The sequence below is a fragment of the Phaseolus vulgaris genome, chromosome 3 (genome assembly GCF_051622355.1).
Source record: "Phaseolus vulgaris cultivar YP4 chromosome 3, ASM5162235v1, whole genome shotgun sequence".
NCBI lineage: Eukaryota > Viridiplantae > Streptophyta > Magnoliopsida > Fabales > Fabaceae > Phaseolus > Phaseolus vulgaris.
Window position 1 is genome coordinate 19,458,314 of NC_143500.1, and position 18,099 is coordinate 19,476,412.

Genomic DNA, 18,099 nt, shown 5'->3' on the forward strand with positions numbered 1-18,099 from the left:
ATCTGGACCTCAGCCTGGTGTCGCTGAACAACGAAGTAGTAGATGGAAAGGTCGTTCCTGCTGAAGACTAATCAACTCCACCTCATCTGCTACTTTATGATTTCCCTTGTATTATTCTGTAAAAACTCTTGTATGTGTGCTTTTAACAAATACTTATCTCAATGACAAAGTTTGGGTACTCACTCTCCTGACTTCTTTAAGCGCTTTAAACCTTCTCTGCATGTTTAACTTTGTCGGATTTAACTTAACGATTTTGCGAATACGACTTTTGACTTAACTGCTTCGAACCAATTCAAACTCAAGCAATAATCACTTCAAACAACTTGTACTCTTAAGGAAACTAACCTTATTGTAAGAATACCTTTCAAACAACTAACTGTAACTCAATTGTTGGCTCAAACAACGTCCCACACGACCTGCTTTATCAAACAAGTCTTTTAACCTTCTCGCCGTTGTTTGAACTTTTCCCGATCGCCAAGAACTCTTGGTACCATTAGCCTTTCCTAGCCTCATGCTTTGGCAATCGTTTCTTTGCATGGGGCAGAGACGCCTTTAGGGATCTCTCTTTACCCTCCTGGACTTCAGAACAAAAACCGGCTGACTAGGCGTTCTCTTCGAACCTACCTTAGCCACCTTCCACACTTCTTCCACCCTCTGCGCCATACCTGAACTCGTTCGAGACGAGAAGGATTTTATCTCGCCTAAGCTCGCATGTAAGCGAGAAAGTATTTAACTCGCCTGAACTCGCTCAATGGCGAGAAGGACTTTATCTGGTGCCTCAACTTGCCCAGGGTGTACATCTCCTCCCCCCTGGATGCACTGAGGACCTTTTCTTTCTCTCGCCTGCGCTCGCTCGACGGCGAGGAGGTCTTTACCTGTCCTTAGCTCGCACAACGGCGAGAAGGACTTTATCTGGTGCCTCAACTTGCCCAGGGTGTACATCTCCTCCCCCCTGGATGCACTGAGGACCTTTTCTTTCTCTCGCCTGCACTCGCTCGACGGCGAGGAGGTCTTTAACTTGCCTCTACATTGCCCCAAGGGTTCCATCTTCTCGCCCTCAGAAACATGGAGGACTTTTTACTCTTTCTCGCCTGCACTCGCTCGACGGCGAGGAGGTCTTTAACTTGCCTCTACATTGCCCCAGGGGTTCCATCTTCTCGCCCCCAGAAATATGGAGGACTTTTTACTCTTTCTCGCCTGCACTCGCTCGACGGCGAGGAGGTCTTTAACTTGCCTCAGGGCGCGCGAGGGCGTTGAGGTCTTTCATCTGGTGCCTCTGATCGCCGAAAGACGATGAGGACTTTAAAACTTAACTGGTGCCTCCAATCGCCGAAAAACGATGAGGACTTAAAACTTTTTAGAAAGCATGCGATATATCTTTTCTCGCCTTAAATCACGTACAGGCGACAAGGTCTTTCTTCAAAAACTCTTGGAAAAAAGCAAACATGCAATCTGAAAACGCCTTATATTTCAAAAACTCTTCCTTATTGGGTGGCCTCATTAAAAACCCTCCTTAGGGAAAAAAGAGTGCCCCCTTGAAACTGTTTTAACAGAGACATTGTAATATAACATTTGTGTTTGTCTTTACTTACAAAGCTCTTAACTATAGTACAACTTCAGGTGTGTGGCGTTCCAGGTGCGAGGGATCGCCCCTCCTTCCAGCGTCTCTAAGCGGTAGGCCCCGTTCCCGAGCGCCTCGGTTATTCTGAACGGTCCAGTCCACTTGGGTGATAATTTATTCTCCATCTCGTACTGGTGGGCCTTCCTCATCACCAAGTCGCCCTCTCTAAACTGCCTTGGCATCACCTTCGAGTTGTATCTTCGTTCAACCCTTCTCTTCACGGCCTCAGCCTTCAACCTCGCCTCTTCCCTGACCTCATCCAGCAGGTCCAGGTTCAGCCTTCTCTCTTCATTCGAGTCTTCCTCTACGAAGTTCTGGAATCTCGGTGAGCTCTCCTGGATCTCCACTGGAATCATGGCATCACACCCATAGACCAAGCTGAACGGGGTCTCGTGGGTTCCTGACTGCTCGGTGGTGTGGTACGCCCAGACTATACGGGGTACCTCCTCAGCCCAACTTCCCTTGGCTTTCTCAAGCCTTCTTTTCAAACCTCTCAACAACACCCGATTAGCTGACTCCACCTGGCCATTTGTCTGAGGGTGCTCGACGGATGCAAACACTTGTTGAATTCCCACCCCTTCACAAAGCTTCTTCAACAGGTGGCTTGCAAACTGCGTCCCATTATCTGACACAAGGTGTTTAGGCACTCCAAACCGGCACACAATGTTCTTCCATACGAAACCTTCGATCTTGTGTGCGGTGATCTGGGCCACTGGTTCTGCTTCAATCCACTTGGTGAAATACTCAATCGCTACCACCAAGTACTTCATCTGCCTGATCGCCAGCGGGAAAGGTCCCAGGATGTCGATTCCCCAAGTATGAAACGGCCAAGGGCTATAGATCGACTTCAACTCCTCGGGAGGTGCCTTGTGCCAATCGGCGTGCTGCTGGCATTGTTTGCAGCACTGGGCATACTTCTTGCAATCTTCTCTCATAGATGGCCAATAGTAGCCTGCACGGAGAGTCCTCGCGGCCAGAGCTCGACCCCCGACGTGGCTTCCACATATACCTTCGTGGAGCTCTGCCATAATTCTCGTGCACTTCTCGCCGTGTATGCATTCCAGGAGTGGGTGAGTGAACCCAAACCTGTACAGATCGCCATCAATCAATGTGTACTTGCTGGAATTTTTCTTTACCTTCCTAGCTTCTGTTGGATCCAGCGGGAGGAGGCCATCTGCCAAGCACCGCTTGTACTGTGTTATCCAAGTGTCTGGCTCATGGGCGGTGTAGACCTGCATCACATTCACCTTCTCTCCTCGATATGCTCTAATTCTCGGCGATCTCAGAGTTTCTTGCGTCAAGGACTTATGGCTTCTCGCTGCTCTCTCCGTCGACTTGCTTATTTGAAGGACCAGGTGATCTGCTACGAATGCTCTTGGCGTCTTCAGAGTTTCTTGAATCACCGTCCTCTGCCTACCCCCCTTGCCTGAGCTGGCGAGCTTGGCAAGCAAGTCAGCTCGGGCATTCTGCTCTCGGGGCACATGTACTACTTCAAAAGAGGCAAAGGAACTCTTCAATTCCTGCACATACGCCAAGTAAGCCGCCATTTGTGGATCTTTAGCCTGGAACTCGCCTGTTACTTGCCCTGTGACTAGCAGCGAGTCACTCTTAGCCATCAGCACCCTAGCTCCCATCTCCTTGGCCAGCAGAATCCCGACGATCAGTGCCTCATACTCTGCTTGATTGTTGCTGGCTTTGAAGGCAAATCTCAACGATTGTTCGATCAGCACGCCGTTGGGTCCTTCCAATATGACTCCAGCACCGCTGCCCTGCTGGTTCGACGATCCATCCACCGAAAGCACCCAACGGAAATCGTCTCCTTCAACCCGCGTCGCCTCCGATGAGAGCTCAACCACAAAATCTGCAAAGATTTGCCCCTTGATCGGGCCTCGGGGCTCGTACTTAACATCAAACTCCGACAACTCTACCGCCCACTTCACCATCCTTCCCGCAACGTCGGGTTTCTTCAAGACCTTCTGGATGGGCAGGTCAGTCATCACCAGTATTGTGAAACTGTGGAAGTAGTGGCGCAACCTCCTCGCCGAAAACACCACAGCCAGCGCAGCCTTCTCCAGGGCCTGATATCTCGTTTCTGGGCCCTGCAACACCTTGCTCACAAAATAAATAGGCTTCTGAGCCTGGTCTTGATCCTGGGCGAGCACCGCACTCACCGCCCTCTCAGTCACAGTAAAATACAGCCTGAGAGGGATTCCCGCCAGTGGTTTGCACAGAACCGGCGGGCTCGCCAGGTACTCTTTTAGTTTGACGAAAGCTTCCTCGCACTCTTTCTTCCAAACGAACTTGTTATTGCGCCGCAGACATTGAAAATAGGGATGCCCCTTTTCTCCGCTAGCTGACACGAAGCGAGATAGGGCTGCCATCCGACCTGTTAGCTGTTGGACTTCTTTCACCGTAGCCGGGCTTCTCATCGCCAAGATGGCGGCACACTTGTCTGGGTTAGCTTCTATTCCCCTTTCAGTCAAGGGAAAACCCAAAAACTTTCCAGCCTCCACGCCGAAAATGCATTTTTCCGGATTGAGCTTTAACTTGAACTTGACGATCGTCGTGAACAATTCTTCCAAGTCTGCAACGTGCTTGCTCTTTTCCTGCGAGGTCACGACCATGTCATCGACGTAAGCTTGCACGTTCCTTCCCAGCATTGGTGCAAGTACTCGATCCATCAGCCTTTGGTACGTGGCCCCCGCGTTCTTCAGCCAAACGGCATCACCTTATAGCAGTAGCACGATCTCTCCGTCATGAAGGCTGTTTTTTCTTCATCCATGGGATGCATCTTGATCTGATTATAGCCCGAGAAGGCATCCAGGAAACTCAGCAACTTGCACCCTGCAGCGCTATCAACCAGGGCATCAATGCTCGGTAAAGGATACGAATCCTTCGGGCAGGCTTTGTTCAAGTCGGTGAAATCGACGCACATGCGCCATTTCCCGTTGCTCTTCTTCACCAGCACGACGTTTGCCAACCATTCAGGGTACTGGACTTCCCTGATGTGGCCTGCAGCGAGGAGTTTCTGTGTTTCATCCCTGATCGCCTGCCTCCTCTCCTCATTGAATTTTCTTCTCCTTTGTCGCACCGGTCTCACCGAATTGTCCATCGCCAGATGATGGCACAAGAAGTCGGGATCAATCCCGGGCATGTCCGAAGCGAACCATGCAAACGCGTCCAGATGCCGCTCGATCACCTTGGCGATCTGGTCCTGGAGATCGACTTCCAGAGATCTTCCCAGCTTGAAGATTTTCCCTCCGATCTCCTTTTCGAGCCACTGCTCGACAGGTTTAGGCCTGGATTCTCTGGCGATCACCGCCCTGGCGATTCCCTGTTCCCTTGCTTCCTCGGGGCGATCCCGCACCTCTTCCTCCTCCAGGCCAGCATTCCTCTCCCCTAGCTCAGCGTCTACCATCACTACATCCCTTCCGGTGGCCTCCTCTGTTGCCGTCGATCTGGGCTTCACACCGGGAGGTGGGGTGGTTGTTACATAGCTCACTGATCTTTTGTTTTTCAGGCTATTTTCATAGCACCTTTTCGCTTCTTTCTGATCAGACTTGATCGTGATCACCACCCCTTCCATGGACGGCAACTTCACCTTCATGTGCCGAGTCGACGGAATGGCGCCTATCCTGTTGAGCGTGGGCCTTCCCAACAGGATGTTATACGCTGAGGGGGCGTTTACGATGAGGTACTTGATTTTTTCCGTCCTCGACCCAGCCTCATCTGTAAATGTGGTTCTCAGCTCAATGTACCTCCTGACCTCCACCTGGTCACCAGCGAACCCATATAGGCACCCTCCATAGGGCCTTAGCTGGTCAAGGGGCAATTCCAGCTGCGTGAAAGTCGGCCAGAACATCACGTCTGCTGAGCTTCCTTGGTCCACCAGAACTCTGTGGACTTTCCTTCCCGCTGTAACTATTGAAATAACTATGGGATCGTTGTCGTGAGGTACAACGTCCCGAAGATCCTGCTTTGTGAACGTAATGTCCACTTTCGGCGAGTGATCTTCAAACATGTCCACTGTCATCACCGATCGCGCATATTTTTTCCTCTGCGATGCGGTGCATCCACCACCTGAGAAACCCCCTGCAATGGTGTGGATCTCCCCGTGGATAGGCATCTCGTGTTGCTGGGCTTCTCCACCTGCTGGCTGGGAACTCGACGCTCCCCCGGTCCTCCTGTCCAGCAGATAGTCATTTAGGAACCCGCTCTTAACCAAATCGTCGAGCTAGTATCCTAAAGACAAACACGAGTCCAAAGTGTGGCCAAAACACTGGTGGAACTTGCACCAGGCGTCCGGCTTTGACCCCAGCACCTTGTCGCCCACCTTCTCAGGCGCCTTCAACCTAGCAGATATGTTAGGGATAGCGATCAGGTCCGCTAATCCCATGACAAATTTGTGCTTAGGCGGGCGATTGTATTCCCGGCGTGCTGGTTGTTGGCGTGCTGGTTGTTGGCGCGCTTGGCTTCTTCCCTTGTTTCTCCTGTCGTAAGGATGGCGAGTCCTCTGGTCTTTTCTGGCCGCCGCCGCCGTTTCCAGCACTCTCTGCGGCTGGATCCTGGTCTGGGCGCGGGGCCTGGCAGGAGCCACGCTGCCTCTCTTCTCGGCGACTTCACTCTCGTCGGCGATGTGGGCCACCGCAAGTCGCCTGACTTCAGCAAACGTCGCTGGATGAGCCCTGATCAAGGCCTCGCAGAATGGCCCTGGCTGCACGCCCTTCTTGAAGGCATAGACCAGCATTTCTTCATCCTTGGCCGGCGATCTGACCATCTGCGCTCCGAAGCGATTGAGGTAGTCTCTGAGGGACTCCCCATGGTACTGCCTTATATCAAACAGATCATAGGACACCCTGGGCGGTGCCTTATTCACAATGTACTGCTCGACAAAGATTTTCGAGAACTGTTGAAAATTGGTTATGTGGCCGTTAGGCAAGCTCACAAACCACTCCATCGCCGTTCCCTGGAGCGTACTCACGAACATCTTGCAGTAGACGGCGTCTGACCCTCCCGACAGCATCATCTGCGTGTGGAACGTGGTCAGATGAGCCTCTGGATCCTCCACGCCGGTAAAGACAGCTTTAACCGGAACCACGCTCGTGGGTATAGGCGTGTCGGTAATCGCCTGAACAAAAGGCATTGGGAAAACACGAGGTGGCGTCGACGGCGCCACCTCTTCAGCGGAAGAACGTCCTTGCTGCTCCTGAAGAGCTCGACGCAGCTCCTCAGTCACCTTGCTGAGCTCCTCGTTCCTGGTGCGAGAGGCGACCAGGTCCTCATGTATCCTCGCCTGCTCTACGCGCGAGGCTTCCACAGTTGCCTGCAACGAGCGCATCATCTCTGCCATCTGCGCCATGGTCATGGCGGTGTCGCCTTCAGCAGCGACAGGCGCCACGGGACTGGAACGATTGCTTCTCATTTTTCTCATTAACTTCAGCGAATCACAGGAATGCAGCAAACAACACTTCAGCCTCGATCGAATCAGCGATCAATCGGAGAAACAGTGCGAAACAGTGCAAGAAAACTCAAGAACACCGTAAGCCTTCAAAGAAAACCACGACTTCGCCAGAAACCACCGCTTCCCCGCGAACAACCAAACAAACGAAAGAACTCGAACTTCCACCAAACAGACTACGCGTAATCAGCAAAAAAACCTTACTCCACCGATCGAAAAGCCAAACGAACGGTTCAAAACGCAAATTCACCGAACGAAACTCAAAGAGACCGTGAACGACGGTTGCACCAGCACGCAACCGCGCAGAAAACTTCGGAAACTTCCAAGAACTCACGCTGTGGATGGGAGCAAGTTTTACACGGCCCCACGGTGGGCGCCTGATGATCCTGCCTGTTGACCGGAACGCTGGAAACTGCCTCGTCAAAGGATCGACGTGCGCACCGCTTCTCACCTTCGTTCCTCTTCGGGATCTACCTCAAGAACCTGCAAAGAAACAGCACGGCGCCGCTGCGGCCGATCGCACTCCAACGCTCAAGTCAGTGACGGTATCACCAAAAACTAAGAGAACTAGAACCGTGCAAATCCTCTCTCACAGTCAGCTCTAACTCGCAAGCGTAAAGTGTATGAACTGAACGTGCGTACCTCAGAAAGTTTGTTAAGAACTCTTATATACCTGGTAGCTTTCTCTCTCCTGGCAGTTACAGACTTGGACACGTGGCTCGCATCCAACTGTACACGTGCCATCATCTGGAGGCTCCCTGACTTGGCGCTGCTTCTACTCTCATTTTGGCTAAGTTACTTATGCATGGTACTGCCCAGTGCATAGCTAACTTAGGAGTGCGATCTCTACTGGAACTGGCGAGTTATGGCCTTCATACACCTTCCCTGTGGTCTCGCCGGCCGCCTTCATAATCTGCTTCTCCTTCATCTTCGGCGATGTGCTCGCTCTGGCGATCTCCAATCACTAGGTCGCTTGAATCTACATCTGGCGACTTAATCTTTAACCTGGCGATCGCCGATTCTGGTAAGCTGGAAATCGAAACACGCCAATATAACAACTGGCGACTACACGAACCCCCCCGACTTCCTTCCCTTCTGCCAACCTGGCGCCTTGTCAACACGCCTATACTGTAGTAGGATGCCACGTCATCACACCCGACCACCAGGGCGGTACAACAACCTAGGAAACTATAAGAAAGTTAATGTTCTGTATAATAATAGTTTAAAAGTATCTTAACTGTCGAAAAGAAGCGTATTACTTAACTAAGTGTTTGCAACTTGTTCTTTTCGCTATTAATTGATTCAAAGCACTTACGATATCTTTGAAAACCAATTTCATGTGTTCAAATTGTGTTTAATATTTCTCTTACAATCTTAGTCTATTAACTGATTGAAACACTTATGAATATCTTTGAAAAACAATTTCATGTGTTAAAATTGTGTTTTCATATGTTTAATACTTCTTTTACAATCTAAGGTCTATTACTTGATTCAAACACTTGTGATAATACCTTTGAAAAACCATTTCATGTGTTCAAATTGTATTTTGATATGTTTTAATACTTCTTTTACAATCTAAGGTCTATTAATTGATTGAAACACTTGTGATATCTTTGAAAAACAATTTCAAGCGTTAAAATTGTGTTTTGATATGTTTATTACTTCTCTCATTTACAATCTGAGGTTTTACAACCTAGGAAATTATAAGAGAGTGAATGTTCTGTATAATAATAGTTTAAAAGTATCTTAACTGTCGAAAACAAGCGTATTACTTAACTAAGTGTTTAAAACTTGTTCTTTTCGCTATTAATTGATTGAAAGCACTTACGATATCTTTGAAAACCAATTTCATGTGTTCAAATTGTGTTTTGATATGTTTAATATTTCTCTTACAATCTTAGTCTATTAACTGATTGAAACACTTGTGAATATCTTTGAAAAACAATTTCATGTGTTAAAATTGTGTTTTCATATGTTTAATACTTCTTTTACAATCTAAGGTCTATTACTTGATTCAAACACTTGTGATAATACCTTTGAAAAACCATTTCATGTGTTCAAATTGTATTTTGATATGTTTTAATACTTCTTTTACAATCTAAGGTCTATTAATTGATTGAACCACTTGTGATATCTTTGAAAAACAATTTCACGCGTTAAAATTGTGTTTTGATATGTTTATTACTTCTCTCATTTACAATCTGAGGTTTTACAACCTAGGAAACTATAAGAAAGTGAATGTTCTGTATAATAATAATAGTTTAAAAGTATCTTAACTGTCGAAAACAAGCGTATTACTTAACTAAGTGTTTGCAACTTGTTCTTTTCGCTATTAATTGATTGAAAGCACTTACGATATCTTTGAAAACCAATTTCATGTGTTCAAATTGTGTTTTGATATGTTTAATATTTCTCTTACAATCTTAGTCTATTAACTGATTGAAACACTTCTGAATACCTTTGAAAAACAATTTCAATTGTTAAAATTGTGTTTTCATATGTTTAATACTTCTTTTACAATCTAAGGTCTATTACTTGATTCAAACACTTGTGATAATACCTTTGAAAAACCATTTCATGTGTTCAAATTGTATTTTGATATGTTTTAATACTTCTTTTACAATCTAAGGTCTATTAATTGATTGAAACACTTGTGATATCTTTGAAAAACAATTTCACGCGTTAAAATTGTGTTTTGATATGTTTATTACTTCTCTCATTTACAATCTGAGGTTTTACAACCTAGGAAACTATAAGAGAGTGAATGTTCTGTATAATAATAATAATTTAAAAGTATCTTAACTGTCGAAAACAAGCGTATTACTTAACTAAGTGTTTGCAACTTGTTCTTTTCGCTATTAATTGATTGAAAGCACTTACGATATCTTTGAAAACCAATTTCATGTGTTCAAATTGTGTTTTGATATGTTTAATATTTCTCTTAAAATCCTAGTCTATTAACTGATTGAAACACTTCTGAATACCTTTGAAAAACAATTTCATGTGTTAAAATTGTGTTTTCATATGTTTAATACTTCTTTTACAATCTAAGGTCTATTACTTGATTCAAACACTTGTGATAATATCTTTGAAAAACCATTTCATGTGTTCAAATTGTATTTTGATATGTTTTAATACTTCTTTTACAATCTAAGGTCTATTAATTGATTGAAACACTTGTGATATCTTTGAAAAACAATTTCACGCGTTAAAATTGTGTTTTGATATGTTTATTACTTCTCTCATTTACAATCTGAGGTTTTACAACCTAGGAAACTATAAGAAAATGAATTTTTTTCAAAGATAATAATAATAGTTTAAAAGTATCTTAACTGTCGAAAACAAGCGTATTACTTAACTAAGCGTTTGCAACTTGTTCTTTTCGCTATTAATTGATTGAAAGCACTTACGATATCTTTGAAAACCAATTTCATGTGTTCAAATTGTGTTTTGATATGTTTAATATTTCTCTTACAATCGTAGTCTATTAACTGATTGAAACACTTATGAATATCTTTGAAAAACAATTTCATGTGTTAAAATTGTGTTTTCATATGTTTAATACTTCTTTTACAATCTAAGGTCTATTACTTGATTCAAACACTTGTGATAATACCTTTGAAAAACCATTTCATGTGTTCAAATTGTATTTTGATATGTTTTAATACTTCTTTTACAATCTAAGGTCTATTAATTGATTGAACCACTTGTGATATCTTTGAAAATCAATTTCACGCGTTAAAATTGTGTTTTGATATGTTTATTACTTCTCTCATTTACAATCTGAGGTTTTACAACCTAGGAAACTATAAGAAAGTGAATGTTCTGTATAATAATAATAGTTTAAAAGTATCTTAACTGTAAAAAACAAGCGTATTACTTAACTAAGTGTTTGCAACTTGTTCTTTTCGCTATTAATTGATTGAAAGCACTTACGATATCTTTGAAAACCAATTTCATGTGTTCAAATTGTGTTTTGATATGTTTAATATTTCTCTTAAAATCCTAGTCTATTAACTGATTGAAAAACTTCTGAATACCTTTGAAAAACAATTTCATGTGTTAAAATTGTGTTTTCATATGTTTAATACTTCTTTTACAATCTAAGGTCTATTACTTGATTCAAACACTTGTGATAATACCTTTGAAAAACCATTTCATGTGTTCAAATTGTATTTTGATATGTTTTAATACTTCTTTTACAATCTAAGGTCTATTAATTGATTGAAACACTTGTGATATCTTTGAAAAACAATTTCACGCGTTAAAATTGTGTTTTGATATGTTTATTACTTCTCTCATTTACAATCTGAGGTTTTACAACCTAGGAAACTATAAGAGAGTGAATGTTCTGTATAATAATAGTTTAAAAGTATCTTAACTGTCGAAAACAAGCGTATTACTTAACTAAGTGTTTGCAACTTGTTCTTTTCGCTATTAATTGATTCAAAGCACTTACGATATCTTTGAAAACCAATTTCATGTGTTCAAATTGTGTTTAATATTTCTCTTACAATCTTAGTCTATTAACTGATTGAAACACTTATGAATATCTTTGAAAAACAATTTCATGTGTTAAAATTGTGTTTTCATATGTTTAATACTTCTTTTACAATCTAAGGTCTATTACTTGATTCAAACACTTGTGATAATACCTTTGAAAAACCATTTCATGTGTTCAAATTGTATTGTGATATGTTTTAATACTTCTTTTACAATCTAAGGTCTATTAATTGATTGAAACACTTGTGATATCTTTGAAAAACAATTTCACGCGTTAAAATTGTGTTTTGATATGTTTATTACTTCTCTCATTTACAATCTGAGGTTTTACAACCTAGGAAACTATAAGAAAATGAATTTTTTTCAAAGATAATAATAATAGTTTAAAAGTATCTTAACTGTCGAAAACAAGCGTATTACTTAACTAAGCGTTTGCAACTTGTTCTTTTCGCTATTAATTGATTGAAAGCACTTACGATATCTTTGAAAACCAATTTCATGTGTTCAAATTGTGTTTTGATATGTTTAATATTTCTCTTACAATCGTAGTCTATTAACTGATTGAAACACTTATGAATATCTTTGAAAAACAATTTCATGTGTTAAAATTGTGTTTTCATATGTTTAATACTTCTTTTACAATCTAAGGTCTATTACTTGATTCAAACACTTGTGATAATACCTTTGAAAAACCATTTCATGTGTTCAAATTGTATTTTGATATGTTTTAATACTTCTTTTACAATCTAAGGTCTATTAATTGATTGAACCACTTGTGATATCTTTGAAAATCAATTTCACGCGTTAAAATTGTGTTTTGATATGTTTATTACTTCTCTCATTTACAATCTGAGGTTTTACAACCTAGGAAACTATAAGAAAGTGAATGTTCTGTATAATAATAATAGTTTAAAAGTATCTTAACTGTAAAAAACAAGCGTATTACTTAACTAAGTGTTTGCAACTTGTTCTTTTCGCTATTAATTGATTGAAAGCACTTACGATATCTTTGAAAACCAATTTCATGTGTTCAAATTGTGTTTTGATATGTTTAATATTTCTCTTAAAATCCTAGTCTATTAACTGATTGAAAAACTTCTGAATACCTTTGAAAAACAATTTCATGTGTTAAAATTGTGTTTTCATATGTTTAATACTTCTTTTACAATCTAAGGTCTATTACTTGATTCAAACACTTGTGATAATACCTTTGAAAAACCATTTCATGTGTTCAAATTGTATTTTGATATGTTTTAATACTTCTTTTACAATCTAAGGTCTATTAATTGATTGAAACACTTGTGATATCTTTGAAAAACAATTTCACGCGTTAAAATTGTGTTTTGATATGTTTATTACTTCTCTCATTTACAATCTGAGGTTTTACAACCTAGGAAACTATAAGAGAGTGAATGTTCTGTATAATAATAGTTTAAAAGTATCTTAACTGTCGAAAACAAGCGTATTACTTAACTAAGTGTTTGCAACTTGTTCTTTTCGCTATTAATTGATTGAAAGCACTTACGATATCTTTGAAAACCAATTTCATGTGTTCAAATTGTGTTTTGATATGTTTAATATTTCTCTTACAGTCTTAGTCTATTAACTGATTGAAACACTTATGAATATCTTTGAAAAACAATTTCATGTGTTAAAATTGTGTTTTCATATGTTTAATACTTCTTTTACAATCTAAGGTCTATTACTTGATTCAAACACTTGTGATAATACCTTTGAAAAACCATTTCATGTGTTCAAATTGTATTGTGATATGTTTTAATACTTCTTTTACAATCTAAGGTCTATTAATTGATTGAAACACTTGTGATATCTTTGAAAAACAATTTTACGCGTTAAAATTGTGTTTTGATATGTTTATTACTTCTCTCATTTACAATCTGAGGTTTTACAATCTAGGAAACTATAAGAAAATGAATTTTTTTCAAAGATAATAATAATAGTTTAAAAGTATCTTAACTGTCGAAAACAAGCGTATTACTTAACTAAGCGTTTGCAACTTGTTCTTTTCGCTATTAATTGATTGAAAGCACTTACGATATCTTTGAAAACCAATTTCATGTGTTCAAATTGTGTTTTGATATGTTTAATATTTCTCTTACAATCTTAGTCTATTAACTGATTGAAACACTTATGAATATCTTTGAAAAACAATTTCATGTGTTAAAATTGGGTTTTCATATGTTTAATACTTCTTTTACAATCTAAGGTCTATTACTTGATTCAAACACTTGTGATAATACCTTTGAAAAACCATTTCATGTGTTCAAATTGTATTTTGATATGTTTTAATACTTCTTTTACTATCTAAGGTCTATTAATTGATTGAACCACTTGTGATATCTTTGAAAATCAATTTCACGCGTTAAAATTGTGTTTTGATATGTTTATTACTTCTCTCATTTACAATCTGAGGTTTTACAACCTAGGAAACTATAAGAAAGTGAATGTTCTGTATAATAATAATAGTTTAAAAGTATCTTAACTGTCGAAAACAAGCGTATTACTTAACTAAGTGTTTGCAACTTGTTCTTTTCGCTATTAAATGATTGAAAGCACTTACGATATCTTTGAAAACCAATTTCATGTGTTCAAATTGTGTTTTGATATGTTTAATATTTCTCTTAAAATCCTAGTCTATTAACTGATTGAAACACTTCTGAATACCTTTGAAAAACAATTTCATGTGTTAAAATTGTGTTTTCATATGTTTAATACTTCTTTTACAATCTAAGGTCTATTACTTGATTCAAACACTTGTGATAATACCTTTGAAAAACCATTTCATGTGTTCAAATTGTATTTTGATATGTTTTAATACTTCTTTTACAATCTAAGGTCTATTAATTGATTGAAACACTTGTGATATCTTTGAAAAACAATTTCACGCGTTAAAATTGTGTTTTGATATGTTTATTACTTCTCTCATTTACAATCTGAGGTTTTACAACCTAGGAAACTATAAGAGAGTGAATGTTCTGTATAATAATAGTTTAAAAGTATCTTAACTGTCGAAAACAAGCGTATTACTTAACTAAGTGTTTGCAACTTGTTCTTTTCGCTATTAATTGATTGAAAGCACTTACGATATCTTTGAAAACCAATTTCATGTGTTCAAATTGTGTTTTGATATGTTTAATATTTCTCTTACAGTCTTAGTCTATTAACTGATTGAAACACTTATGAATATCTTTGAAAAACAATTTCATGTGTTAAAATTGTGTTTTCATATGTTTAATACTTCTTTTACAATCTAAGGTCTATATCTTGATTCAAACACTTGTGATAATACCTTTGAAAAACCATTTCATGTGTTCAAATTGTATTGTGATATGTTTTAATACTTCTTTTACAATCTAAGGTCTATTAATTGATTGAAACACTTGTGATATCTTTGAAAAACAATTTTACGCGTTAAAATTGTGTTTTGATATGTTTATTACTTCTCTCATTTACAATCTGAGGTTTTACAATCTAGGAAACTATAAGAAAATGAATTTTTTTCAAAGATAATAATAATAGTTTAAAAGTATCTTAACTGTCGAAAACAAGCGTATTACTTAACTAAGCGTTTGCAACTTGTTCTTTTCGCTATTAATTGATTGAAAGCACTTACGATATCTTTGAAAACCAATTTCATGTGTTCAAATTGTGTTTTGATATGTTTAATATTTCTCTTACAATCTTAGTCTATTAACTGATTGAAACACTTATGAATATCTTTGAAAAACAATTTCATGTGTTAAAATTGGGTTTTCATATGTTTAATACTTCTTTTACAATCTAAGGTCTATTACTTGATTCAAACACTTGTGATAATACCTTTGAAAAACCATTTCATGTGTTCAAATTGTATTTTGATATGTTTTAATACTTCTTTTACTATCTAAGGTCTATTAATTGATTGAACCACTTGTGATATCTTTGAAAATCAATTTCACGCGTTAAAATTGTGTTTTGATATGTTTATTACTTCTCTCATTTACAATCTGAGGTTTTACAACCTAGGAAACTATAAGAAAGTGAATGTTCTGTATAATAATAATAGTTTAAAAGTATCTTAACTGTCGAAAACAAGCGTATTACTTAACTAAGTGTTTGCAACTTGTTCTTTTCGCTATTAAATGATTGAAAGCACTTACGATATCTTTGAAAACCAATTTCATGTGTTCAAATTGTGTTTTGATATGTTTAATATTTCTCTTAAAATCCTAGTCTATTAACTGATTGAAACACTTCTGAATACCTTTGAAAAACAATTTCATGTGTTAAAATTGTGTTTTCATATGTTTAATACTTCTTTTACAATCTAAGGTCTATTACTTGATTCAAACACTTGTGATAATACCTTTGAAAAACCATTTCATGTGTTCAAATTGTATTTTGATATGTTTTAATACTTCTTTTACAATCTAAGGTCTATTAATTGATTGAAACACTTGTGATATCTTTGAAAAACAATTTCACGCGTTAAAATTGTGTTTTGATATGTTTATTACTTCTCTCATTTACAATCTGAGGTTTTACAACCTAGGAAACTATAAGAGAGTGAATGTTCTGTATAATAATAGTTTAAAAGTATCTTAACTGTCGAAAACAAGCGTATTACTTAACTAAGTGTTTGCAACTTGTTCTTTTCGCTATTAATTGATTGAAAGCACTTACGATATCTTTGAAAACCAATTTCATGTGTTCAAATTGTGTTTTGATATGTTTAATATTTCTCTTACAGTCTTAGTCTATTAACTGATTGAAACACTTATGAATATCTTTGAAAAACAATTTCATGTGTTAAAATTGTGTTTTCATATGTTTAATACTTCTTTTACAATCTAAGGTCTATTACTTGATTCAAACACTTGTGATAATACCTTTGAAAAACCATTTCATGTGTTCAAATTGTATTGTGATATGTTTTAATACTTCTTTTACAATCTAAGGTCTATTAATTGATTGAAACACTTGTGATATCTTTGAAAAACAATTTTACGCGTTAAAATTGTGTTTTGATATGTTTATTACTTCTCTCATTTACAATCTGAGGTTTTACAATCTAGGAAACTATAAGAAAATGAATTTTTTTCAAAGATAATAATAATAGTTTAAAAGTATCTTAATTGTCGAAAACAAGCGTATTACTTAACTAAGCGTTTGCAACTTGTTCTTTTCGCTATTAATTGATTGAAAGCACTTACGATATCTTTGAAAACCAATTTCATGTGTTCAAATTGTGTTTTGATATGTTTAATATTTCTCTTACAATCTTAGTCTATTAACTGATTGAAACACTTATGAATATCTTTGAAAAACAATTTCATGTGTTAAAATTGGGTTTTCATATGTTTAATACTTCTTTTACAATCTAAGGTCTATTACTTGATTCAAACACTTGTGATAATACCTTTGAAAAACCATTTCATGTGTTCAAATTGTATTTTGATATGTTTTAATACTTCTTTTACTATCTAAGGTCTATTAATTGATTGAACCACTTGTGATATCTTTGAAAATCAATTTCACGCGTTAAAATTGTGTTTTGATATGTTTATTACTTCTCTCATTTACAATCTGAGGTTTTACAACCTAGGAAACTATAAGAAAGTGAATGTTCTGTATAATAATAATAGTTTAAAAGTATCTTAACTGTCGAAAACAAGCGTATTACTTAACTAAGTGTTTGCAACTTGTTCTTTTCGCTATTAAATGATTGAAAGCACTTACGATATCTTTGAAAACCAATTTCATGTGTTCAAATTGTGTTTTGATATGTTTAATATTTCTCTTAAAATCCTAGTCTATTAACTGATTGAAACACTTCTGAATACCTTTGAAAAACAATTTCATGTGTTAAAATTGTGTTTTCATATGTTTAATACTTCTTTTACAATCTAAGGTCTATTACTTGATTCAAACACTTGTGATAATACCTTTGAAAAACCATTTCATGTGTTCAAATTGTATTTTGATATGTTTTAATACTTCTTTTACAATCTAAGGTCTATTAATTGATTGAAACACTTGTGATATCTTTGAAAAACAATTTCACGCGTTAAAATTGTGTTTTGATATGTTTATTACTTCTCTCATTTACAATCTGAGGTTTTACAACCTAGGAAACTATAAGAGAGTGAATGTTCTGTATAATAATAGTTTAAAAGTATCTTAACTGTCGAAAACAAGCGTATTACTTAACTAAGTGTTTGCAACTTGTTCTTTTCGCTATTAATTGATTGAAAGCACTTACGATATCTTTGAAAACCAATTTCATGTGTTCAAATTGTGTTTTCATATGTTTAATATTTCTCTTACAGTCTTAGTCTATTAACTGATTGAAACACTTATGAATATCTTTGAAAAACAATTTCATGTGTTAAAATTGTGTTTTCATATGTTTAATACTTCTTTTACAATCTAAGGTCTATTACTTGATTCAAACACTTGTGATAATACCTTTGAAAAACCATTTCATGTGTTCAAATTGTATTGTGATATGTTTTAA